The sequence below is a fragment of the Dasypus novemcinctus genome, chromosome 19, assembly GCF_030445035.2.
Source record: "Dasypus novemcinctus isolate mDasNov1 chromosome 19, mDasNov1.1.hap2, whole genome shotgun sequence".
Taxonomy (NCBI): Eukaryota; Metazoa; Chordata; class Mammalia; order Cingulata; family Dasypodidae; genus Dasypus; species Dasypus novemcinctus.
In genome coordinates, this window is record NC_080691.1 from 25,494,452 (window position 1) to 25,519,314 (window position 24,863).

Sequence of the window (24,863 nt, forward strand, 5' to 3'; positions counted from 1 at the left end):
AAATTTTAATGCTTCCTGGCGCAGGCACAGGGGAGTTAGCATAAACTAAACTCCAAGTTCAAAGCTTCAACTCAGCGGCGGGTTTATTGACCTCCCGTTTTATCTCCAAGGTGGGAGGCAGTGGGGAGGGTGGAGAGGGGAAGGCGAACAGAGGCGAGGAAGAAAAGAGAGCAAAGAAGAGTCATGCCTAGTGATTGCCTAATCGTGCCTGATGACGAATTCCACCTCTGGAGGGCCTGAGCAAGCTGAGCTGGCTTCTTCCGCAAGCAAGGGAAGGAAATGACGGAGAAGTTCTTACTAACAGAGCCATGCCGACGGGCACAGACATACACAGACAGCCGCCCAAGTCCAAGTTTCTACCCCCACGTCTCTGGATGCACACGTGCGTGCACACACTCACCAGCCCTCGCCCAGCCACAAAGCAGGCCCACCGTGCACAGGCCTGGAGAGAGGGAAGAAGAAAGAGCAATGCTTTCCTTAAAGGGACCCCTCGCCAAAGTCTGGCGACCTAAAGAACTAGTTAAGAAGGCCCAGGTTCCTCGGCCAGGGCAGGACCACGTCTGTCTTGTTCACCACACATCCCAGGGTTTCTCAACCTCGGTACCTGTGACATCCAGGCTAGGCCATCCTCTGTTGGTGGGGGGCTTCCTGTGCGTTGTAGGGTGTCCGGCAGCGGCACTGGCCTCCGTCCACTATCTGCCAGTAGCACTCCTCCCCCCAAGTTGGCACCATTCAAGATGTCTCCAGTCATTGCCAAATGTCCTCGGAGGGTAAGATCATCTCTGTTGAGAACCACTGCCTAGCCCAGCGCCTGGCACACAGAAACATCCCCCAAATGAAAGATTTGTGAGTTGAATGCGTGAACCACTCTCATTCTTTCCTGGAAGTAAATGGACCTTGCCCATATGTAAGAAGCCTGAAGGGGAGCAGGTGTAGTTCAGTGGTTGAGCTCCTGCTTCCCATGTAAGTGGTCCCAGGTTCAATCCCCAGTATTTCCTAAAAATTAAAATAAATAAATAAAAATAAGGACCCTGGTTTCCCCAAGGAGACTCGGCTGATCTCTCCTCTTCAGCATGTACAAATACCAAGAGTTAAAAGCACAAAAACAGAGAGAGCGCTGGGTGCCCTCCTTTACCAGGGACCCCAGTCTCTGTGTGTGAGGCCCCTACCAGATACCAAAAGGTTCATCCTGGGGGCGGGGAGCATCTATGACAGCCCTTGAAGTAGTAGCCCCCAGAGAGGAGCTAACATCCCCTGTACTCTGCCATCGATGTCCTTTTCCGGACCCAGATTAGGTTTTAATTTTTTTTGGAACATTGTGCTTTCCAAACACCAGTGGAATCATCCTCTGCTGCATTTGGAATTTTCACGTTTTCCTTCTCTTTTCGCTGGTGTGTCTGCAGTGGTTCAGGGGTGGGGCAGGGAGGGACAACTTGGACCAGAAAGTACATCTATGGAATTTTCTACGCATTACCCAAACAGGACCTGGAGCATTTTTTTGCATTTTAACTCTCCCAAGGACAAACAGTTGTGGACAGGATGGGAGGTGGAACTTCAGGCACTAGACTATAGGTTAGATGTCTACCATCTGCCTGCGGAAAGCAAGTCTGCCTTCCACACCGTCCCCTGCAGCATGTAAAGGTTATATGTTCATTCAACAAACATTCTCTGAGTGCCAGTGAATGCTAGGCACCAAGGGTTAGGAGAAAAAGAAGACCTGCTTCTTGCCTTCAAGTGGCAAGAGAAAGGTAAAGAACAATAGCTCACTGGTCATTTATTAGTTGTCCGGCACTGTTTCATAGATTGTATAGATAACAATTCAATCCTCAAAATAACCTTATGTATAGGTATTATTACTCCCAACTTGCAGATAAGGAAATTGAGGCTCAATTAAGTCAAGTAATTTGACCAAAAATGTGGTTATTAAGTGACAGAGCCAAGACTTGAATCCAAGTAGTCTGGCAAGCAGTGCTTCTCAAATGGAGGTGATCTGACCTCCAGGGTGCACTGTGCAACGTCTGGAGTCATCTTTGTCGTCACAGCTCTGGGATGGGGCGTAGTGGTACTACTGGTATCCAGTGAGTAGACGTCAAGGATGCTGCTAAACATCCTACAACGCCCAGGACCTCCCACCACAAAGAGAATTGTCTATCCCCAAATGCCAACGCGCCCAGGCTGAAAAACCCTGAGGGGGGTCAATGTTCTTTCAGTGTGATACGGTACAGGGATGTGCTCAGTGTGTCCTGGGAACACACGTTAGCCAATCTGAGGAGTCATGACAAGTACCTATACGTGAGGGGGCAGCAGTTCTAACAGGCACAGGCTCTGGAGTCAGCCCCACAAGCGTGAGTGCAAATCTTCACCTTGGTCAAGTTACTCAGCTTCCATTTCCTCATCAGGTAAACGGGAACACTGATCACTTCCTTCACAGGGTTGTTGTGAAGATTAAACGAGTTAGTCCTTGTGTAATGGCCTCCGCCCTGTGCTTGACAAGTTGCAAGCACTAGATAAATGTAAGCTGTTATCATGCAGGAAAGGAGAGGGAATATATCCAACCAGCGAGAACGATTTAATATCTACTTCAAGTCAGGGAGACACTGTACACAGCAGTCCCTGGAAAACTGAAAAGGGCCAGCAATGCAATCATCTGTTGCCTTCAAAACAGGGATTGGACAATTCAACAACAAAATGACTAACAACCCAATTTAAAAATGGGCAAAAGATTGGAATAGGTATTTCTCCAAAGAAGATGTACAAATGACCAATAAGCACAACATCTTTAGCCATTAGGGAAATGCTAATCGAAACCGCAATGAGATACCATTTCACAACCACTGGAATGGCTACTTTAAAAATTGGAAATAAGTGTTAGAGAGGATGTGGAGAAATAGAAACACTCATTTATGGTTGGCGGGAATGTGCAATGGTGCAGACTCTGTGAAAAACAGTTAAATATAGAATTATCATATGCCCTGGCCATCCCACTTCTAGGTATGTACCCAAAAGAATTGAAAGCAGGGACTTGATCAGATATTCATAAACTGATGTTCAAAGCAGCATTATTACAATAGCCAAAAAAATGAAGCAGCCCAATTATCAATCAACAGATGAATGAATTTTTAAAATGTGGTATATACATTCAATGGAATGTAAAAAGAAATGAAGTTCTGAAAAATGGGTCAGTATTGGTTAGCCTTGAGACATGCTGGGTGAAAAAAAGCCAGAGACAAAAGGGTAAATATTACATGATCTCACTTATATGAAATAATTAGAATAAGCAGGAGAGGGGGAGGGAAGAATAGATGGAACTTAAGGCATTTTTATTTTTTTTTAATATTTATTTATTTCTCTCCCCTTCTCCCCCCTGCCCCAGTTGTCTGTACTCTGTGTCCATTTGCTGTGTGTTCTTCTTTGTCTGCTTCTGTTGTTGTCAGCAGCACGGGAATCTGTGTTTCTTTTTTGTTGCATCACCTTGTTGTGTCAGCTCTCTGTGTGTGCAGCGCCGTTCCTGGGCAGGCTGCACTTTCGCGCTGGGTGGCTCTCCTTACGGGGTGCACTCCTTGCACGGGGCTCCCTTACACAGGGATACCCCTGTGTGGCAGGGCACTCCTTGCGCGCATCAGCACTGCGCGTGGGCCAGCTGCACACGGGTCAAGGAGGCGGGGGTTTGAACCACGGACCTCCCATGTGGTAGGCAGACGCCCTAACCACTGGGCCAAGTCCGCTTCCCCATAAGGCATTTTTAGGGCATTGGAATTATTCTGCATGATTTTGAAATGACAGATACAGACCATTATACATTGTGTCAAAACCTATAAAATTTTTTACAGTGCTAAGTATAAAACATAATGTAAACTATAGACCATGGTTAGTAGCAGTGCTTCAATATTTTTTCACCAATTGTAACAAATGTACTACACTCATTTAAGTTTTTTTTTAAAGGAAATTGGCTTTTTTTTAACCACATTTACATTCTCCCCCACCTTGTTGTTTGCGCTAGCTGTCTGTTCTCTGCGTCCATTCGCTGTGTGTTCTTTCCATGTCTGCTTGTCTTTTCTTCTTGTCTTTCTCCTTAGGAAGCACTGGGAACCGATCTCAAGACCTCTGGTGTAGGCACTCAGTTGCCTGAGCCACCTCATCTCTCTGGTCGGCTGTATCTCTCATTGTCTCTCTTCTGTCTCCCTTTTGTTGCATCATCTTGCTGCGCCAGCTCTCCACGGCGTGGGCTGGCAGCTCTCCATGGTATGGGCCAGCTTGTCTTCACCAGGAAGCCCTGGGAATCGAACTCGCCCCAGGAATCAAACCCGGGGCCTCCCATATGGTAGACAGGAGCCCAATTACTTGAGCCACATCCACTTTTCTGAGATGTTATTAATAGGGGAAAATGTGAGAGGGGGAGGGGTGGGGTATATGGGAATCCCCTGTATTTTCGATGTTAACTCTTCTGTAATCTAAAACTTCTTTAAAAATAAAGTTAAAAAATAGGGGAGTGGATGTGGATCAGGCAGTTGGGTGCCCGCCTCCCACATGGCAGGTCCTGGGCTCAATTCTGGTGCCTCCTAAAAAAAAAAAAGAAACAGACAATGAGCAGGCAAGGAGCAGACCACAAGCAAAGCAGACGAGAGAGTCATCTTGGGGAGGGGGAAAGGGGGATAAAGTTAAAAAAAATAACAATAACAATAAGCAAATTCATAGTCAGAAACTAGAATGCAGGTAACCAGGGACCAGAGTGAGTATGGGGAATGGGGAGTTAATACTTAATTGGTACAGCGTTTCTTTTTGGGGTGATGGAAAAATTTTGGTAATGGAATTTGGTGATGGTGGCACAACACTGTGAACATGATTAACACCACTGCAGCATATATTAGAACGTGATTAAAAGGGGAAATTTTAGATTGTATATATGTTACCAGAGAAAATTTTTTTAAAAAATCACAGGACTATACAAAACTAACAGGATCCCTAATGTATACAATGAACTATAGGTAATTGTATAATTATAATAATATTGTTTCATCAATTGTACCAAAGGTACCATACTAACACAAGGTGTTAATAATGAGAAAACTGAGCGTGTGAGGGGGTATATATGGGAACTCTGTATTTTCTGCACAATTTTTCTGCAAACCTACAACATCGCTAATAAAAATAAATAAATTGTTTTAAAAGCATGCATTGACTCCTGAGTCCATTGTAATTTATGAGAGGCTCTCCTTGAAGGCAAAGACTGGACGTGTTGACCTCTCGAAACCAGGGGGACCGCACTTTGAATCGCCACATACTGCCAACAGTACTTACTCAACTGATTTCACTGTGACTGCTTGCGTGCACGGTCCAGTAGCTTGCACCCTACCAACAAGAGCTCAGTAATTCCCCCTCAGTAAATAGCTTGAGCCATGCTTAGTCCACTGTATAGATCATTTATTTTTATTAATACAACAAGCACCATAATTTTAACTGCAGGGGTTCTCTAGTCCCTAACTCTGGGTTCAAATCCTGGCCTGACCGCATATGTTGTGTGTGGTCTTGGACTGATCATCAGATCTTCCTGGCCTCACTTTTCTGCCTCTAAAGCAGGGTTCCATTCTGTCTACCTCGGCAATTTTCAAAAATGTCTTAAAGTTCTTTGGCCCTCCTCTCATCCATAGGTGGACCTGTGCCTCTTCCCTTTAAATCTGGGTGGGCTTATGACTGCTTCAACCACTAGACTGTGGCAGAATTATATGATGCTGTGGGACTTCCAAGATGAGTCACAAAAGGAGGTGCAGTTCCACCTTGTCTGCTGGAACCCTTGCCCCAGAAGCCCTGGGCAGCCCCTAGGAAGTCTAACTACACGGGGACAGCCGTGTTGGGATGAGGCTCTGGTTGGCAGTCCGAGGCTTCAAGTCACAGCAGCCTAGAGCCTGCAGACACAGCGAAAGAGCCTTCCAATGGTGCCGGTCCACACACATCAACTCACCACCATTCCTGGAGTCTCCCCAAATGAGCCCCCAAAACTCCTGGGGCAGAGACAAGCCATTCCTGCCGAGTCCTGGTCTAGTTCCTGTCCCACAGAACCCACGAGTTGCTTTAAACTACTCAAGTTGTTTTAAGTTGCGATTTGGCAGCCAGCAACAGTAGCCAGAATTAGTTACAACGTCCTCTTTCAGAGCCGGGTCTCCCAAAGAACGTCAATTCCTTTACATATTTTCTTCTTTATAAACAAAGCTACTTTTTCCCCAAAAAAAAAACTGTCCCTTGAGCCTCCCAAATACAGTTTTATTCAAAAAACACTGGGGAATAGGTTTTCTTTTTTAGATTATTTATTTATTTCTCTCCCCCTGCCCCCACTTGTCTGTTTTCTGTGTCCATTTGTGGCATGTTCTTTGTCTGCTTCTGTTGTCAGCGGCACGGGAATCTGCATTTCTTTTTATTGCATCATCTTGTTGTGTCAGCTCTCCGTGTGTGCAGCACCATTCTTGGGCAGGCTACACTTTCTTTCACACTGGGCAGCTTCTCCTTACTGGGCGCACTCCTTGCATGGGGCTCCCCTATGCGGGGGACACCCCTGCGTGGCAGGGCACTCCTTGCCCGCATCGGCACTGCACATGGGCCAGCTCCACACGGGTCAAGGAGGCCCAGAGTTTGGACCGTGGATCTCCCATGTGGTAGGCGGACGCCCCATCCATTGGGCCAAGTCCACTTCCTGAGAATAGGTTTCTTTAACTACTTTGATCCTGTATGAACCATGGAGTCATTTAGGTCAGTTAAATCATGATATGATCGTAATGAGTCCAGATCTGACCCTAAGCTGCAGACTCACAGCCAACATGACCAAGCCCACATATTTTATTTTTTATTTTTTTTTTTAAAGATTTATTTATTTATTTAATTTCCCCCCCCTCCCCTGGTTGTCTGTTCTTGGTGTCTATTTGTTGCGTCTTGTTTCTTTGTCTGCTTTTGTTTCTTTGTCCGCTTCTGTTGTCGTCAGCGGCACAGGAAGTGTGGGCGGCGCCATTCCTGGGCAGGCTGCACTTTCTTTTCACGCTGGGCGGCTTTCCTCACGGGCGCACTCTTTGCGCATGGGGGCTCCCCCACGCGGGGGACACCCTTGCGTGGCACGGCACTCCTTGCGCGCATCAGCACTGCGCATGGCCAGCTCCACACGGGTCGAGGAGGCCCGGGGTTTGAACCGCGGACCTCCCATATGGTAGACGGACGCCCTAACCACTGGGCCAAAGTCCGTTTTCCAAGCCCACATATTTTAGACATCACCTATAGCACGGTCTTTGGGGCTGCAGGGCAGAGAAATTCTTCCCATGGGAAACTGGAATGTGGTCCAAACTTGAAGATATTCCATGATGCCTGGTCATGAAGCAGAATTCTTGAAGATGTGAAAGCTGATGCTATATAGTATTAATATCTCCTCTCAAGAAGAGTTACCCAAATCTTGATTTAGCCACTGGAGCAATGCACCTGGGAGAATCTTGATCAGGTTGTTTTCTATTAGCCCTACATCCCTTAGACCTGTGGAATAGCCAGGGCTTAAAAAATGCCTCACTTTCCTCCCCTACTTGGGCTTAATGAACATAGACTGCACTAGGCTCTCCACTGGGAGCTGGGAATTCTGAGGAGGAGGAGCTCCTGGCCCTTGAACTGGTAGAGCCCAGCATTGAATCTATTTTCACATGAATAAATCCCTCTAATAACCCAGCACTTCATAAACTAGAAAATACCTTGCCACAAGAGAAGAGCTGCATAAAAAGCCAAGTCCAGTGTGGGGCAGTCTAAAAGGGCCTCTAAAACCAAGAAGCCAGACCCAACATGAAAAGACTCTGGGGCAAGAACTGTTCGTTGTAGTAGACCAGAGAGGTATAGCAAGTCAGGGTAAATGGGGGGAGGGATGCCCCAGGCCAGACCTAGCTCTTGGTAAGCATGTTTTAGATGGCTAAACCGTTGGACAGCTGATCCAATATCAATCCACACATTCCCTACACCTTTCTCCCTTGCTGCCTCCTACTCAAGGGTCTGAAAAATGAAATAATCAACATCCCAGGCTCCTCAGCAGCTAGAACTGGCCATGTGCCACAGCTAGGGCCCATGAAATGTAAGCAGAGGTCTTTCGGGAAGGTGTGGGGGAGAGTTCTCTTACAAAAGAAGCAGGCTCATGAGGAAAGTTCTCTGGTGTCACCTCTTTCTCCTTCTTGTCTAAATCATAGATACGATGCTTGGAACTGAGGCAGCCATCTTTGAACATGAAGAAGACAAGCCAAGAATAAAAGGACAAAAGGATGGGGAAGTGATACAAGAGAAAGCTAGCGTCTTGATGACCTACAGAGTAGCTGAGTCAACAAGGCAGCAGTCTACCTCTGGCCTACCCATCATGTAAGAAAAACAGTCAGTTGGACGTTCCATAACTAAAAGCCTTTTCAATTGATTAGTACTTCTGTTTTGCTGTACGGAGTTGTCAGCCAGGTGGTGAGATCTGGTGGGCCACAGATCCTGTCTGATGGGTGTTAGCAACACAAAGACTAAGACATGAGAAGAAATGTTTAAGAACAATTGGAGAGAAGTGGATGTGGCTCAAGCAGTTGGGTTTCCACCTACCACATGGGAGGTCCCGGGTTTGGTTTCTGGTGCCCCCTAAAGAAGATGAACAAGACAGTGAGCTGATGCAATGGGCTGGCATGGTAAGACGAGGCAACTAGATGACACAAGGAGATGATGCGATGAGGAAACACAATGAGAGACACAATAATCAGGGAGCAGAGTGGACATGGCTTAAGCAATTGGGCACCTCCCTCACACATGGGTGGTCCCCGGTTCGGTTCCTGGTGCCTCCTAAAAAAGAACATGAGCAGACACAGAAAGCACACAACAAATAGACAGAAAGAGCAGACAGCAAGTGCAAAACAGTGAGGGAGGGGGGAGAAATAAATAAAGTAAATCTTAAAAAAGAACAATTGGAGGGGAGCAGATGTGGCTCCAGTGTTGAGTGCCTGCTTCCCACAAGGGAGGTCCCAGGTTCGGTACCCAGTGCCTCATGAAAAAAGAAAACAAAAGCAAACAACAAGCAAACAAATGAAAAGGCCAACTCAGGGGAGCTGTTGTGGCTCAGTGGCTGAGTGCTGGCTTCCCGCATACAAGGTCCGAGGTTCAATCCCCAGTCCCGATACTAAAAAGAAGGAAAAAAAAGAACAATTGGAAACAATCTAGGTGTCCAACTGCAGGGAATGCTTTAAACTATACTGTATCCTTACAATGGAATACAACTCAGTTCCTAAGATATAATGGGGTGGAGACAAATTTATTGGCACAGAAAAGACCAATCTATATTGTGAAGATTTTTTAAAGCAGGCAATCAAACAATATGTTAAGAAATATCTAGAAAGACATTCACCAGAAGGTAAACAGTAGGTGCAATTTGGGGCTTTTGTTGTTATTCTTGTTGCTGTTATTTTTTGGATTATTTACATAGTTTCCTATATATATCTATATATATATACTTTTTGCTGAAAAATCATTAACGGCATATGCAATATGATCTTACTTTCTTTTAAAATTTATATACCACACATATAAGACTAAAAAAGATAGATGGTAAAATATGAATGGTTCACTCTCTAAGATGAGATTACAGGTGATTTTTATTTTCTTTTTCCTTATCTGCCTTTACTACTTTTTCCATAATGAATATATATTACTTGCTTAATTTTTTTTTTTTTTTTTTTTTTGAGCTACTCATTGTATTTGCCAAAGCTTCAAAGCCTCTATTGGGAAATATTTCAATCCAATCAAGATCTTCTTATCCTGGCAACAAACTCCAGGACTGTCGGGCTGTGATTTTAAGTAGCTAGAAGGATGTGAAATTAGGAGACAGTTGAGTCCTCCATTTCTGGTCATTGTCAATTTGATGAAGCTGGCAGCCTAAAGGGCTCCCTAAACTTCGTAATCCAACCAGTTGGTGTTGCCTTTAAACCCAAAAGCAAAGAGGGGGTGATAAGAGGGAAATCCCGTCTTCTGATACCCGTGATAAATTCTCCTCTCCTTCTCCGTCAAGATAAATCACACTGACCCACCCTCCAAGGAGGCCCTCTTGGAAGAAGAGCCATAAAACTATGGCAGGCAAAGGCATTTGTGGAAGGATGATGGGATGACATAATGACAGGAAAACATACGATCAGTTGAGCAGACAGGGGTGGTTGTCAGTTTGGGGGCCCTCCAGAGTTCAAGCAAGTCCGTAAAAGAACTCCACAACCCGATGGCTCCCCCGGGAGAAAGCGATTTCCCTCCGAATCCAGCCTGTCACCTATCACCGGTGAGCAGAAACGCCCAGGGGAGCAGGAATTGATTTTTCTGCACCAGAAGGGGCCAAGGATGGAAGGAGGAAGGCCAGGGGAGTAGTCAAGGGGGCCTTCTCGAATGATTTAAGGCTCTGGATCTTTCCCCAGAAGTCCCTCTGATGCCCTTGGGGTCCTGGAAAAGTCAGCCCAGAGAGGGACAGCCATGGAAAACAAAGCTCACAGGGTTTGGGGTGGCAGGCGGTGTCACAGGCCCAGTTGCTGCTGTCTAGTAGGGCTGACATGCAGGCCCCAAACATGCATGACCTCTGGTTCACATCACGGCTGCTGATCAAAAGGAGGCAGCTGGCCCCACCCTGCCCAGGCCTCCCATCCGGGGAGGATTCAAAGCTACTGGCTCTGCCATTGGTGTGGCTTCCATTAACCCAGAGGTTGGTGCTGTGGACTTCTCAAAAAGTCAAGCATCAGATGTAATGAATCACGAGAAGCCAATACCTTGGGCCAGCCCAGTGACCTTTAAAGTAAGATAGTATTACTTAAAATGAACATAGTTGTGGACCGATTAAGATAAACAGGATTGGTTCGAGTGTCCTTCATTCCAATGGCTGACAACAGTCTGGGAAGACTTATAGATGGGGCTTGCCCTCAACCCCTCCCCTGGCTCCTCTAGCCCCTGCCCCTCTAGGACAAGTGCTAGATAAAGAGCAATGAGGATGCCATCACTGGGGAAGGCACATGGAGGGGAGAGCTGCTACTGCCTAAGAGAGCATTTTCCATAATGAGACTCTCCTAGGACCGGCAGCACAGAAACCAATGAAATGCTGACCTCAGTCTCCTGCCTGCTGCGAATTGCGCAAATAAATACTGGTACCCCACCATCACCATTCACTGGGGCGCTGAAATGGAATGGACAATCCAAAAGATCGTGTGTTTGTGTGCACGCATGAGCCGCCCTCTATTATTTTTTATGTCCAGCTTCTGCCTTGTCCAAAGTTTTGCATGTAAATAGATACAGGGCATTTCGAGATTCAAGACAGAATCTCCACTTCAAGAAATCAGATCGGTTTCAGGCAGTGCCGGGGTTCAGCGAGAGGCCAGTCTACCCAGAAACATAAACCAATTCCAGCCAGGGCTAGGTGAATACTTACCAGACAGACGCAGTCTCAGCCCGAATGCGCGCACACACATACACACACACAAGTGGGCGCGCACACACTCACACGCATGCACGCATGCACACACTAATTTTGTGCTTAGCTGTCATAAAACTTAAGACACTTATATGGGGGTGAAAGGTCAGGAGGGGGGAAACATTATTTTCTGTTATTAATTACAACTTATCCATCCTACATGTGCTGCACTCATCTTAGATAAAGTTACAGTTCTGTTTTATTAGGAAGCCTCCGAGATCATGTAAAAGGGGATTTTGGAGTGAGACAAAGGAAATCGCAGAACGGAGGATGGGGGGAGCGGAGCTTACTAGCTCTCCTGCTCAGAAGCCAAGCCAGTCTCCTTCTCTGCCATTTCCAAGACTGAATCTGCACATTCTTGAAATAGCTCGCTCTGTGAATGTTAAATTAACCTGGTCGCTGAATCGACTCAGTCCTGAGCGGGCTCTGGGCTTCGAGAAGGTCTAAGCAGAAAGGAGAAGGCTGCGAGGGGGAAGGAGAGGGGTGAGCAAGGCCCGCCGGGCGATGACGGCTGGGTTCAGAGTGGGAAGTGGGGCCAGCCCACAGCCCAGGCGGGGGGGTAGGGACTGGAAGTCCAAGTCCAGATCTGTGTCACCCCTATGCCCCGGCGGCTGCCTGGTGGAAATCCTCCTCTCCCTGGGAGCCCCCCATGAGGGGCAGCGGGGGGCTGGGGATGGAGGGGTTGGGTATACAGGCGAAAGGCCTTGGGATTAGACTGGCAGGATCCTTGAGCCCCCTTGGCCGACCGGAAGAGAGAGCCGGAGCGGTCCGTTGTGGAGAGGAGGAGACCAAGATGGCCAGACGAGGATGACCACAAAGCGGCAGGGTGGGAAGGGGGCACGTCTCTGAGAGGAGATAAGGGAGCAGCCAGAAAAATCCCAGACCACAAAGCCTGGATTTCAGTCCTGCCTCCGACTCTTTCCTCCGGCAAGTCCCTTGCTCGCTCTGAGCCTCAGTTCTTCCCATTTGGAAACTAGGAAGAGCAGCATTGCTAACGCTACTATGGCCACGGCCATGGTGACGTTAGAACGACTGCGGCAAACAACAATCAGGACAATACGGCCTTACCACGGTACCATAAGATAACCTAATGCAAAGCACATCAGGAACCATAAATCATGGAGCAGGTATAATTTATTGTTATTAATATGATCTGCCCTGTCCTTCCCCAGCCCCTCGGGCTGCCAGCAGAGTCTGTGCTCTGTCATCATGCACTTGAAGACAGGTTGTTTTGTCCCTTCTCTCTTCTTGTTTCTAATCACAATGTTCTAATTCTCCAGCTGAGACCAAATTCAATTCTCTGCCGGAGCTCGATGGCCTGTTACCCTCTGTCCAGGTTAGCAGTCTGGCTTCTGTCTTCCAGGCACCCCACGGCCACCATGCGTCGAGCACTTCCTATGTGCCAGGCCTGGCTCGGCTCTTAGCATCTGTGAGCCCCTTTAATGCCCACAGCAATGCAGACAGTGAGAGATCCGTAGCCTCCCTCTCTGACAATGAGGGGACTGGGGTTCAGGGAAAGAGGACTGATTTACTCGCAAGCCTGTACCCCTCCAAACCAGCAAGTTCTTCTGCCCCCGGAGCAAGGGGGCACGGGCTCGTGCTGCATATTCATGCCACCATCAAGAAAACTGAGACCCAAGAGCACACCCTGCTATCTCTCGAGTTGAACTTAGCATTCATCAACACCCGATTCTGATTTCAACAGACAGGGGAGCCAGGGAGGGGGCAGGCTGTGGCCGCAGTTTCTCTATCTGTCCATCAGAATGTTTCCTGGGGGTTCAGCCAGGAATCCCGGCCTGTGGGCCCCACTGGGAGTCCCGCCAATGAAACCAGGGCCCTGGCCCCCTTTGAGCCTCTCCACCACCATCCCCGTCCCCCACCCCACCCCCACATGATCCTGCGCTGCAGCCCTGATGTCTGACTTGTGATATCCCAGCAGTGTCAAGCTAGCAGGGTCTTTGAAGCCTGGAGGTGCTCACAGCGGGGGAAATGCATCGACCTGCTGAGGACGGAGCACCCCCGTGGCCAGGACCTGGCAGTGAGAGCATCGAGCCTGCTCATCCAAGGGGGCTCTGCTTCTCTCTCTGTCCTCTCTCCCCTTCTATGGCTATGTCTTTGTTTCTGTTTCTCTTGAGAGTGCTATGCAGCATTTCTGACCTGCTCTCTGCCCCTGTGTTTCTAGGTGTGGATTACTCTCATTCATTCTCCCTCTCCCTCGACTGCTCCCTTTTTCATTCCATCTCAGACTCTTGACCTCTGGCTTTTTCTCTCTGTCCTGCTCTCTCGTTCCTTTCTGTCCTCGCCTATGTGCCTGACCTTCTTTTTCTCCTGCTTTTCCCTCTGTGTCTGAATATCTCCACCCTGTGTCTCTTGCTCTCTCTCTGCACTTTCCCCACCTTTGTCTCTACATCTCTTTTCCCCAGGTCTGTCCCAGGGCACCAGGAAAGCACTATCATTCCACAGCACAACTTAGCAGTAGCCGCCACCACAAAACGTGGCTCAGGAGGGTGAGACTTACCCCCACCCAGAGCCAGCCCAGGGAACGCAGGCTTGTCTATCTACCTTTTTTCCATCACCAACAAGAAGTCTGGGCTCATAGAGGACCAAGGTCATTTCAAAAATCTGAACATGCTCTTCTCGGGATAGAAAACACTGCTGATGAGGATTTTGGGGAGGTTTGCTACCTGGAGGTGAACAATCTCCATTCTCCCTGAAAATCTTCCAGATTGCTAATCAATTCACCATTCCAACATTGCAGGGGGCTGCCAAGCCCACACTTGGAGATTCACTTTTTTTTTTCTCTTCCCCTTCCCTTCTCCCCCATTGTCTGTTCTCTTGTGTCCATTTACTGTGTGTTCTTCTGTGTCTGCTTGCATTCTTGGAGGCACCGGGAATCTGTGTCTCTTTTTGTTGTTTCATCTTGCTGCATCAGCTCTCCATGTGCGGCACAACTCCTGGGCAGTCTGTGCTTCTTTTGCACAGGGCAGCTCACCTTGTGGGTCGCACTCCTTGCACGTGGGGCTCCCCTACATGGAGGACACCCCTGTGTGGCAGGGCACTCCTTGTGCATGGCAGCACTGCGCATGGGCCAGCTCACCACATGGGTCAGGAGGCCCTGGGTTTGAACCTTGAACCTCCTATATGGTAGGCGGACGCTCTATCAGTTGAACCACATCCGCTTCCCTAGATTGACTTTAAATGTGCATATTTTCCAACAGTTACCACAGCCAAAAAAAAAAACACAGCCCTTTGTTCAAACCTTGAAGCTCATCTACATTTAGAAAATTTGTGAACCAAGCAAACTCACCCATCTCACCCACGTGGAGGACCAGGGGCTCCCTGCTAAAGCCACCATCCTCCCCATCCTGCAAAATGCACACCCGCATCAAGGGTCCACCAAGGACCCAGCATTTGCTGGTCCATTTCACTAACCTTCTTTTTTCTTAGTTTATACTTCTTAGTAGACTGGTAAAGGCTATCAGTCCCATTATTAAAGCCCAGAAAGCTGAGATTCAGAAAAATTACAAGGACTTGTCCAAGGTCATGAAGCCAGGGTGAAAGGAGACCTCTAAGCAGCTCTTTTCACGTATAAGAAAGACAGTTAAGAGGAAACTAGCCTTAGCTTTGATTTTTTTTTTTTTCCTCTCATCCTCACCCTACTGATTTTCCTTAGAACTGGGTTTTGTTTCCATGCCTACTTGGTCATTAAGTTCTCAGAACCCATACCAGGGCAGAAACAATTTCTCTTCTCTAGAAAACTGCTTTTTTGGCTTGGGAAATGCTTTTTCTTTCATTGAAGGGCAGGAGGCTTTCAGGATATTTAGCTTTCGAAAGGCAAATATGGCATCCGGGATTGTTTTCTGCCTTATTAAACTTTTCAAAAACTGTATCTCTTTTAAACAGCCTGTGGGGGCTCTCCCTCACCAAATCCCCCCCCCCCCCCTCCAAAGGACCCTCTCGATCAGCCCACACATTCCCTCTTCCCATCTGTCAGAGGCTGCAGCCAAAACACGTCCCAGGAAAAAAAGCTGGAGAGGAAGGGGCGAGGCGGGGAAAGAGATGTCTAATCATCACAGAACCTTTGAAAAGTATCTTGAGCAAATCGAGTTTGTCTAAAACGCATCCAGCATTTAACATTTAATAGGAGCTGATCGACTTAATGCGCCACATGCGTTGGGTAAACGGATCCTTCCCCTTTAAGGGCCTGTTGACGTTAGGTGAAGGAGAAAAACAGTTGTTATGATTCAGAAACTCAGGATGAACCCAATTAATCAATGCTGAGATGATTTGAATCATGTGGCAAATGCTTGGTCACCTCTCTGATATCCTATCCTCATCCCTCCGAAGATGCAGACATGATTGATGTCACCTGTGACCACCACATCTCCAGGCAAGACCCCCCCCAAACCGGGCAGACAGAGAAACAAATTAGATCCAAAGGCACAGGATCAGTTTCAGAGGGGACAGGCCTCAGGCTGGGGGGGCGGGGCGGTCCCTGGGGGGGCCTGGCCTGGCCTGTCTGTCACAGGTCGGCAGAAGATAGAGGCCAGACCATCTGGGGGTGGGGGAGAAGGAACGCTCCAGAGACGGGATGGGGAAGGGTCCCGCCAAGCCTCGCCAAGCTCAGCCGCGCGCGGCCCAGAGCACGCCCGCATCTTTAAGGGCCTTTTTCTATTTTTTTTTTTTTTAGCGTAAAAATAATTGCCCAAGCTTCCTCTGCCTCTTAGGGTTACAGTCAAGCGTGTCTGCCCCGGGCCTTGGCTGGGAGGAAATGGGTCTGAGAGAGAGAGGGTGGGAGAGAATGTTCATCAGGGTTATTTTGATTGCTCTGAAAGTCTCCGCTGTAACCCGCACACACGCGCGAGCACGCGCCCGTGCGCACACCCTTCCCAGCAGCCTCTGCGGCCATCCACGCTGATCTCAGCCTCCAGCGGCTCGGCTCCCCGCCCCCACTGTCATCACCGCTTCTTATAACCCCTATCTGCCTCCCCATCCCCATCTTTCTTCTCTCCCAGCAGCGAACTGAATAAAAGGAAGGGGTAGGAGCCATTTCTGGCTTCTTATGATGCCTTGGTTTTTAAGGACAGACTCTACGTATTTTCTAAGGCATTATCCTGTACACACACACACAATTTTTACTCCTACTCAAAAGAGCCAACAGCTTTTGGAATTTATGAACTCCGCAATAGGTCTGTCTCTTTCCTCCTCTTCCTCCTTCTCCCATCTCCTTATTCTTTCTTTTTCCTGCCCCCCCCCCCCCCCACATTGTCTGTCTTTCTCGCTCTTCTTCTTCTGCCACCCTCATTCATTCATTCAACAAACATCCCCAGAGTGCCCTAGGCACCTCTGGTGGCTTCCAGGAAGCCTGCTTCCAAAGTCTGTGCTGCTGCTGCATTAACTGTAGGCCGCTTGAAATCCTGTCTTGCAATTCCCATCTCAGAGCCTTTGCTAACAGGAATACCTCCAGCTAGAGCACCAGCCCCACCTCCTTGCAGCTATTCTACTTCCCCACGATGACTTCTGGACCATCCAGCCATCATCCAGCTCTCCGTCCTGCACAGGCCAAGGCCGCCAGAGCTCTACTGACCTTGTCCACACTGCACCCCAGCATCCAGGACCATGCCCAGCACATAGTAGGGGTCCCAAATGTTTGCCAAATAACCGAATGAAGTCGCACCAACTTTCAGTTTCATATCACCCTGATGACTTTACAATGAGCTCATTTAGGGAAAAAAATTATTCCTTGCCTCCCGGAATCCATTGTTGACAATGCAGATTCTCAGCCCCAAGGAGTTGTATCCGGTAGCTCAGTGGTGTGGTCCTGGAATCTGCATTCTGCAAGTATCCCCGGTGACTCTGATGACCACTCTGAGAAGCTACCATGGGCAATGGGGAGCCACTAAAGGTTTGGAAGTAGCGGCATGACTTTACAGAGAACAGGGCTTAAACGCAGTCGTGCTGGCTGCAGGCTATGAGCTGGAGGACCCTGGGGTGGTTGGGAGAGATGAACTGGGAAACCACGCGAGGATAGAAGTTCCAGAACTTTCTTACGGGCTTATGGGTAGAATCTCATTGAAAGGAGGTTTAGGGCATTTAGCGTGTGTTTATTTGGGGGCATCTTAGAACTAATGGGAACCCTAGGGGGGGCTAAAACCACCCATTTCTTGGCTTCACCTCCGCGTGGAAGGAAGGGCCCTTGTAAACGGGGAACTGGCAAGCTGCAAGGCTGTGCAAGCTGCAAGAGTGTGCATGTGGAAAGAGTAAGGGAAAGAGAGCAAGGAAAGCTCCGTCCTTTTCTCCCTTGACCTCCTCCCTGCTCCATTTCCAAAGCCCTTCGCAGCCTCCAACTCTAGCGGCACTCCCTGCCAACCTGCGGGGTGAGGAGGGACCAGACTCCCTGCTTCTCCCCTCCCCGAGTGCCCACAGAGCATCTGGCCCAGGGCTCTGGGCCCTGGCCGCGGCATCTGTTTGTAATGTTTGACTCAGTAGTTTTATTTCTGCTCAGCAGTATAATATAAACTATCTTGTTACACGGCAGGCAGGCTGGGCGCAGAGCCGGGGCCACTCTGCAGCACGGCAGCAGGACCAAAGCAGAGTTTAAAAAGCTCGTGGGTTTGGGGAAGGTCCCTTTTGCAGCCAGAGGAAACGGCTGCTGTCCTGGAAAGTTCTCCCAGGCCTGGCCCTCTGCTGTTTGAATCCCAGGGCAGCCCCTGGCCAGCTCCTGGTGTCCATACGGCCCACGGCACCCATGCACGCGCACACACACTTGCACCCGCCACCACCACCACCTCCTCTTGTCCATTTCTGGTGGCTGCAGAGATAGACAAAAATTATTTGCCGCAAGGATGAATGTTACTTAAAAGCATGGCATCTGGCATCTACAGGCCTGGGTTTGAAATCTTGCAGTCTGGTCTGGAGCAAATGCCTTCACCTCCCGGGGCTGTAGTCTTTTCCTCCATAAGATGGGGTTCGTGATAATCGCACCCATGTTTCGGGGTTGCTAGAGGCTTACTTGAGGCGATGTCTGCATCAGAGCACTTACTCAGCACAGTGCCCCGTGTGAGCTGTACACTCGGTACATGTTAGCTGTTGTTAGGATCATTAGGGTGCTTGAAGTGAAACTCAAGAAGGACCAGCTGGGGGAGGGAGCAGAAAGGCTGGGTTGTTCTTACCCTCACATCCGCCTGAGATGCTGGGGCAAGTACAAAAGAAACCATACGGCTTTCCCCCCTCCCCACAGGATCCCCTTTGGGGAAGAGCGTGGGGTTCCCAAATTAGGGGTGGGGGGCCGGCAGGTTCCTATTCCTGCTGGGGAGAGGAATCCCCGGAGAGAGTGACAGGCACGGCAGTTCTGAGACTCGACGGAGGGCAGGGCTTCCAGCCCTCCTCTGCTTTTTCATCCCGATGGTGGGGTAGGGGAGCGATGAATCGACAGGATCTCTGTCCTCCAAGGGGCCGGCTCTGGGAGGCCCCAAACCGACTCCAGGTTCGGCCGCACTAAGGTGGGTACGGCAAGAGGGTGACCCCTGGCCTGCAGAGACCCCGTCTTGGGCGCCGTTTCCTGGGCGCTGAGGGATAGCCCCCAAGCTCACCGCCCAGCAGCCTGCCCAGGCTGGCCCTGTCCCCTCTCCTCACTGGCGCCCCTGCCCCGAGGCGGGAAGGGGAGACGCCCCTGGGCTTCTGGTCTTGCTCTCCACCTTCAAGGCTCAGTCCAGCCCTCGGCACGCGGTAGAGGCTCAGCATGTGGCGAACGCGTGAGCACGGCGCCTGCTGCATTCGGCGGCGGCTCAAGTGCGTGTTCCGCCTGGTACGTTTGCCTCTGTGCGAGGGTGTGGGCGCACATATGTGGTGAAGATGCTGGAACCCCGGGGAGCTGGTGTGACCTTCTGCAGGCGTGCGTGCACGGGCAGGCATGTGCTTCTCCGGGTGCCCAGCAAAACCCTGCCTGACTGGGGACAGCCTCGGGCCGGCACGCTTGGATCCGCACCCCGCCCTGCAGGGGGCCGCTTTACTGGCAATGGGGTATGCTGGGGGAAAGGGGTATGTGAAAACCCCCTATAAAAGCCACTTTGTCTGGAAAGGAAACTAACCTCAGACACCGTGGCCGAAGGCCCGTAGGCTCAAGCCTGATGGTAGATGTCCCCCCACCTCCACCACCCAAGCCAGGAGCCCAGAGTTGGGCAGGATGGCCAAGGACCTGGCAGAGGTAAGCTGGGATCCTTGCTGCCCACAGGAATGTGCATCGATTTGTTCTTCTGTCCACTGTCGGCTACAAATCACATCGACTGTTCCCCGACTGGCTTGCCCCTGCTCTCTTCTCTGGGTTTGTGCGTGTGTGTGTGTGTGTGTCTCTCCCACAATCTGTCTATATCAGTTCTGTGTCTTTATTTTCTCTCCATGTTTACTCTCTCTTTCTCTCCCCTCTCCTGGTTAGTGTTTCCTTCTCTTCCCTCTGGTCTGTCTCTGGTTCTCTCTGTCTCTCTTCTTGAGTCTCCCACCTCTCTCTGAGTCTCTCCATCTCCCCGTCTCTTTGCCGTGGTTGTCTCTTTCCAGCTCCCTCTTTGCCTATATTTGAATCCCTGCCGGGGCTCTTTTCAGTGTGAGATGGTCTCTCTTGGGTCTCTCCGCTCTCCCGGCCCCCTGCGTCTCCCCGCAGCTGGCCCCACCCCTGGGGCCCTGGGGATCATCACTCAGCAACCCTGCCAGACCCAGTGCAGGCCCCCTCCCATCCCTCCACTGCCACCCCCAGCCCCACACCACCCTCCCTGCTTTCCCTTCTTCCTCCCCACAAGGGGCAATCTGGGCTCCCTCTCCAGCCCTTAAAGTAGAAAACTGCGCGCACTCCCCCCTCCCCCGGGAGCCGCAGGGCAGGGTGGGTGCGGCCCCGGGCAGGGTGGGTGCAGGTGGCAGCCCAGGAGAGGTGAGAGCCGGGCCACCCCACGCGGCTCCCCAAGCCACCACGATGCCCTCCACGCTGCACTCCGCCCCCACAGCACAAGGTGAAGGTGCGGCTGGCAGCCCGCAGCCCCGGCAGGGGCAAGTTCACTGTCACAGCCACCATGAGGTCCAGGCCCCATCCCTGACTCCCGTGTGGCCCCAGCCCTGGCCCCTTTCTCGGGTGTAAAATAATGCCCAAGCTCTCCTCCGACTCCAGTGTAGGGATGAGGTGTTGTTGGAGGCACCGGGGACCAGGGACTGAACCCGGGACCTCCTATGTAGGAAGCCTGTGCGCGACCACTGAGGCGCATCAGCTCCCCGAATTGGTTTCCTTGCCTGTTTTGCTTATTTTTTGTTTTTCTTTTTTTCAGAAGGCACCGGGAACCAAACCCAGGACGTCCTGTGTGGGAGGCAGGGGCTCAACCGCTCGAGCCCTCCACTCATCGGGACGAGGTTTTATCCACCACTGTCCCCCCCAGCCTCCCAGGGCCCAGCCAGGTGCCTGGCCATCTCCAGGAGCTGCCTGGCTCCAACAGGAGTCCCGCGGACGTTGCTCCCACCTCGGGGCGCCTCTGTCTTCTGGGCTCCCTACCTTCCCTACAGCAGAGGATGAAAAGACTGCGATTCCTATCATGAAAAGGTCAGCTCTCCCACGGAGTCACAAGAAATGGAAATATATGAATAAATCACTCCCAAAGCGCCCATCTGGTCACAATATTTCTGGATATATTTTCCCAACATAAATGACACCAGTAATTGCAGGAACAATCCTCTTCCTTGCACTCTGGCTTGGGGTATCTGGGATCACATCAAGGACGACCCAGCCCAGGGCCAGAGCTAGGTCGGGGAGACGGGGCTTTTTTCCCTCTGCCTTACGGTCTCACCACTTGCTCCCCCTCCACTCTGTCCTTCTCACGGCCTCACCGCAGGCTTCCCCTCCTCTCCATCCTTCTCCGACTGTCTATATCACTCTCCCTTGGGTAAGTGGTGTCACCACATCTCTGAAGCTCAAACATCGTACTATCAACTGAAACACAGCAGGTTTACTGTAAAGGCTTGATTGAAAGTACAGCCCTTAAGTAAGAGCACAAATGAGGGGGCGAGGGGAGTGGGTGGGCTAGGTGGGGGCGTACCCCAGGCCATGTCGTGTGGCTGGAGTTGGTGCACATTCCCCAAAGCTGCTCTGGGTGGGCACATGTGCTGGCCTTGGCACACGAACCTTCTGGGCTTTCAGTCCTGTTTTTGGAGACCCACAGGTGAAGCCAGATCTCTCCCAGGCAAACCCTTCCCCACTGCACCCCCACTCCCCTGGTTTAGGCCCAGTGATGGGGGTCATAACCCGCTTCTCCTGCAGAGGGGCTTAAATCCCACCTGTGGACAGAGACCAAGAGGCTGGTCCTGCTCTATCTGGCAGCTTGTATCACAGACAATGAGCAACCACTTCCCCCAGAATGTGCCACACTAAATGGAGTTGGCCCCTGCTGTGCACCGCCTCTCCTCTAAGCCAGGCAACCCAGCTGGACTTCTGCACCCACCACTTTCCTGGTTGTGTGATTCTAAGCAAATGGCCTAGCCCCTCTGTGCTTATTAAAGGGAATGATTGAAAGTCCCAACCTACAGGCCTGCTGACATAAGAAAAGAACTGGGCACGTTGCTTAGCATATAGTAAGTGCTCAATAAAGTTGGCTGCTCCCCTATTCTTACTATCACTATGTATCTCTGCCCCCCAGCCTCAATTTCAGGATCCTCCCACCCAGTTCCGCCCTTAGTCTCCTGGCTGCCTTCTCTGCACTAGGACTAAGAGGAAATGGGACCGGAGATTAGGGTGGATGGCCCTGGCCTGCCAGCTGATGCCAGGCTAGCTGCCCGGAGCCAAGGCTGCGCACCAGGGGAGGCCACCTTTGAAGTCACCGCCTTACATAACCCCTCCCCACCCCCCATCTTCCTATTTGTCCCCAAAGAGACCTTGGGGAGGAAAATGTAGCCCAGCGCTGGTTGGCCTGGGGTTTCTTTCAAGTGACTCAGTAGAGAACTGGGAAAAATAGACATGAATACCAGCGGTTAGGGGTGCTTCAGGTTCAAATCCTCAGTCCCCATAGCTGTGTAACCTTCGGGCAAGTTACTCAACTTCTCTCTGTGCCTCGGTTTTCCTATCTATCAAATGGCGATTATAATAAAAGTACGTAATTCATAAAGACATTTTGTGAGAAATAAATGCGTAGATGGTCCAGAGAGAACCTGGCACATGGGAGGTGCTTAATAAAGGGCACTTGTCATAAGTATTGAGTAATGCTACATTAAGCCATGAGCAATGATAATTGTTGTTCAAAATTGGAATTGAACCCCAACAGGGGTGGCTGAGAAACTGACCTCAAGGCCTTGTCTCAATTTCCTTCAGATGTAAAATGAGGCTAATACTTCCATGCCCCACAGAGTAGCTAAAAAACTAAAGGAGGCAATCCATGGAAAGAACCGTGCTGCACAGGAGAGCAGCGCTGAAGTCCACGGGGAGTCCTCACCCTGTGTATCTCCACTGCCTTCCTTCCCAAGCCTGCCAAGAAGGGTTCGGGACCGTTCCTGCACCCACGCCCCTTCCCAATCCACGAGAAGGGCCACAGGGGCCGGGGTGTTTCGCCTGCCCTCCCCCCGCTGGTCCTCGCGATGGTTTGCAGGCATCTGCTGAGACCCTCCACCCCACCAGAACTCTCCAGGTAACTGTCCCCACCTCCCCTCGCGGGTGTAGACCGAGAGGAGAGAATGTTTGCGCAGCCTTCAAACGGCTTGGCAGGAAACAAGAGGGAAAAGGCCGCTCTGAGGAGGGAGCAAATCGAAATTACATGGAGGGAAGAACGTGCAGAGGGGCTCCGAAGCTGCTTTTAAAAAGCGAGGGGAGTGAGAACAAACAGGCCTCCGGAAGGAAATGGGAAAAGCTGGTAAAATGCGCTCTTCACGCCCTCCTGCCTGGCGACGGTGGGGAGGGAGTGCGCGAGACCATGACCCCGGGCGGGTCCATGTGAAGGTCTAGAGCTCCATCCCTGCTTCCTCCTTCGTGCCTCGGCCTCTGGAAAGGAGAGGGTAGGGGCAGTGGGCCTGGGGTGGTAGGGAGGGTGTCCCAGCCCGCTGTCATGAGGACGCGGTAACAGCTGGGCCCTAAACAGCAGGCAGAGGCGGATCGAGGGTTCATTGGGTCATTCATTGGCCGCCGCACAGAGCCTGAGTTTAAAGCAAACCAGCACTTGGAAATCTCAAGGTTTGAGGCAGGGGGATAGACCGGGTCTCACTTGCCCTCTCCAGAGTGGGGTGGAGACAACCCCACTCAAACAGCCCTTCACCCCACAATTCTCCCTTCGACGACACCACCGTTCACTGCAGGGAAGCGGGAAAACTCAGTGCACACCGAGGGGAATGTGGCCGCGTCCGTGCGGGGGTCCCCAGCTTCCCCAGCAAAGCCCCCCCGACCCTCACCCTCATTGTACAACTCATTTGCTTTAAAAACACCCATTTTATTAACTGGATAATTCCTGACACTGAGAGAAAAGTCTGGACTTTTACTTCATGCCCAGCTTGCACTGCCCGGCACCACCACCACAGGGAGTTATTCTTGGTCAAGGTCAAATCACACCAGCTAGGGAATCCTGGCAGCCCCTCGCCCAGAAGTGCCCGCATGAAACTTCTCTAGCTCTGGCTTTGCTCAACCCTATTAAAGAGAAACTTTTTATAAACCTCTAACTGGAGTAATAACAGAAATGGGCCTTAACCTGGGAGTAATAACAGAAATGGGCCTTAACCTGGGACTCTGCAGCCCCCAAGGTGCTTGTACCATTTCTAACCTCATTTGAGCCTAAGCAACCCCACAAAATTGGGGACACTGAGGTTTAGAAATCTAGGGTGCATCCAAAGGCATGCTGCCTAGAAGAGACAGCCCCACACCCCGGGCTTATCATGCCTTTCAAACTGGGCTTGTTCTGAGACCCCTTTCTGACCACTGCGAATTGGGTCGATCTCAAAGGTCCATCTTGCTGAAAAATTGGCATCTGACCCAGATGGGGAGAGGGCTGGTTATTCCCCTTGACTTCTTCCTCACTCTGCTGGTGCTAATTTCCCCACCCTCTCCCTTCTCCCTCCCCCACCAAACGGAGCTTCCTACAACTATGAGCTAGGGGATTCGTACCCATGACTCTCCCCTCCAAAGCCTGTGCCTATCTGCATTGTTACACTATCTCAGTGGTTCTAGACCCTTAGCACCAGAATCTCCAGGAGAACGCGCTCAAAACCGCATTGCTGAGCCCCAGCCCCAGAGTTCCCGATCCAGGATGTCTGGGGTGGGGCCGGGGAATGTGCATTTCTAACAGGACCCAGGGCCTTGCTGATGTTGCTGGTCCTAGGATACAATTTGAGAATCTTGCTCTATCTGTTGCATTGATGCCCTCTCTGTTCCTCCATCATAACATCTAAT

General features: G+C 50.5%; 1 long non-coding RNA gene across 2 annotated transcripts in view; it reads right to left on the minus strand.

Moving 5' to 3' along the window:
* Positions 1-3,317: 3,317 nt before the first annotated feature.
* Positions 3,318-24,863, minus strand: part of LOC131274567 (uncharacterized) — a 65,386-nt gene continuing 43,840 nt past the window's right edge. For both annotated transcript variants that reach the window (XR_009181821.2, XR_009181822.1), the window contains exon 2: positions 3,318-4,559. This is a non-coding gene — a long non-coding RNA (uncharacterized lncRNA). The remainder of the gene's footprint in view (positions 4,560-24,863) is intronic.